Here is a 2,750-nt window from a genome sequence, read left to right as displayed (position 1 = left end):
TTAATGCGTGATACCTTCTACAAACAGTGAACAGAAGTAGATGAAAGTACCATCTAAGTAGTGATGCCCAAATTTTTGTTTCCGGTGTAACGTTTCCGGAGAAAATGAGGCCTACAGGAGTTGGAAGAAATGGTACGAAGCATTCCGGTACCGGATACATTCGTAAAAAATGCTACTACATTTTCATTTTCCTGTAGAGGAAAATCCAAGGACTTCCAGGAATTTTATGAGGCAGAATTATGAATCCAATAAGTGAGAGATTTTTTTGACATAGTGATATAATTGATTCGGTTTGTGTGCCATTCAGTAAAAAACTTAAATCTTGGATTCCTTTTTTAGTACGAAGGTTCAAAACCTTCCCCTACAAAGCCTTAAAATAATTACAGAAAACTCTATAATTATTACACTTTTAAAAAAGTTTAGATATCATTACTAATGAAAATAAATTGATCGGGTGATTATTATCAAATCTATTTAAAATAGTTCCAATAATCTTAAAATAGGATTGGCTTAGGGATTGGCTTAGGGATCAGCTTGAAAAATGGGGATTGGTGTCAAGACACTCAGGGATCAGCTCAAAATTTGGGGGATCAGGCTGAGCTTCTAAACACATGAGGTCTAGTGAAATTTACGAGGATTAGCGACATCAGCGCCAGTGGCAAAAATACAAAACTGTACTTTAAGTGTTTTTGGGTATTTATTGAAATGTCAATTTCCTGAAAAAAACATGGAGAGTAATGGTATGCAATATCACAAAATATCAGAATGTATTAAAATTGGAGTAATGGGAAGGTCAGAGTACTTCTATCCGTATGAAAAATGTATATTGAAAAAATAATGCTTTTATTCAAGGTGGCATCAAATGGGGTAGTGGCATCATTCGGGATATCCACCCTACTCTCGAATTTAAAGTCTTGTATATTTCTTCGTGACTTTATTTTTCTTTTTCACCATCAGAAACAGTGAGAAAATTTCAAAATTCCAAAATAGACATGATTCCGAATTACCCCATCTTACCCTATTAGACTAGGTTAATTATTTAGACGTTATTGAGTCAAAGGTTTGACGCTCTTGCTGATTATAGTCATTGAGATTCCCAATATCAGTGCAGAGCGACCATAACCTATTACAGCAGCTCAAATCATCAAAAACGGTTGTACTTTGTTTTTGATGACCTATCAAGTGTACAAATTGTACGATCTCTCTTCTAAGTACACTGACAAAAAAACGTGGGTGTGATTAACTTTTTTTCCTCATAACTTTAACACTTTTTAGGTGTAAAAATATCAACATTATGTAATGTTAATTTCACACCTTTTTAAGGGTAAAATCAACATGTAAAAGGGTAACTTTAATCCCTAATACACCTAAAAAGCATAATATTTACACCAATTTCGTTTTATTTGTTAATGAATTGTTTAATCGTAAACAAATTTTGTCATGAGAGAAAATGGTCTTTGGAATCGGGTTAGGGAAGCTATGCTAGGGAGGACACGTATTTTGTAGCAGGAGGGTTTGTATCAGAGCCCTTGCTTTACGATACAAGTGTCCTGGATTCGATTTTTTTTAAGAAACTTGAAGTCCGTCTATCTGTCTGTCCGCGTCTATCTGTCCGCGTCTATCTGTCTGCACTGTTTGTCCGTCCACCCGTCTATCCGTCTGTCCGTCTGTCCGTCCGGCTGTCGCCAGCTCTAGAGACCAAACGGTAAGAGATAGCGACTTGGAACCTTCGGGGGACCCCCCATAAGTCGACCCAAGGATCGTTAACGTGCCCCTCATTTTTCCCCCACCCCTCCCTTTTCCCTTCAAAACCATGTTTATTTGGGATTGCTCAAAAACACGTCGTGCGATTTTTTTTATTTTTGGATATATTTTAGAGATTATCCAGGCGGACATTTCGTCCATGTACGAAAATATCGTTGAATTATTCCTAATGGCTCCGGCACACCTTTTAGATCAGGAAAATTTCATGAAGTCGAAATTCGAATCCCTTTCTTTCTCACAAGCTTTGCTTATGACTATCTCATTCTTTCTCCTACCAAATTCGATTGAGATAAATTGAATTTGAAGTGATATTTAAAAGAAGAAGAAGAGTGCGAGAGAATGAGATAGACATATGCAAAACAAGTGAGAAAGAAAGGAATGCGAATTTCGATTTTATAAAATTTTCCTGAACTAAAAGGTGTGCCGGAGCCATAATAACGGTTTTTCAAGATCAAATTTAGGTCATGTTTGGGCTCGTTGGAAAAGCCTTGGAATTTTCTATAAAATTAAACCTGTTCCAATCGGTTTTGAACCGTTAATGAACCGGTTATTTACCGATAAGTAATTTTTGTTCGAATATAATTTTTATTACTCTTTAAACTGTTTTGTGGAATCTATTGAGCGATTTATGAATCGATTTAAATCAGTTGTGTATCGGTAAACGGTAAATGATGCTAAAATACTTTTGAGGTATAGTATCTAAGTCACGAGTTCGAGCATTTCGCAAAGCCTGGGGCGCTTTGCCACCGTTTTTTATACATATAAGGATTTTGTTGTATTCATGCCGTATTGTTTTCATTAATTATTAACTTTTTGTTTAATAAATATTTTTAAAAAGGTAGGTCTGTGGTACAATTGGTAAGAGCGTTCGGCTCTTGGACATAGTTGTGAGTTCGAATGCCGCCCATTGCAATTGATTAAAGCGTCTGAATGGACAGGTTTCTCATACACATTGTAAACTGAATAAAAATTTATAAACTGAACAA

This window comes from Phlebotomus papatasi, chromosome 3, assembly GCF_024763615.1.
Source record: "Phlebotomus papatasi isolate M1 chromosome 3, Ppap_2.1, whole genome shotgun sequence".
Taxonomy (NCBI): Eukaryota; Metazoa; Arthropoda; class Insecta; order Diptera; family Psychodidae; genus Phlebotomus; species Phlebotomus papatasi.
The sequence above is the reverse complement of the archived record's forward strand: the minus strand, read 5'-3'. Positions refer to the sequence as shown.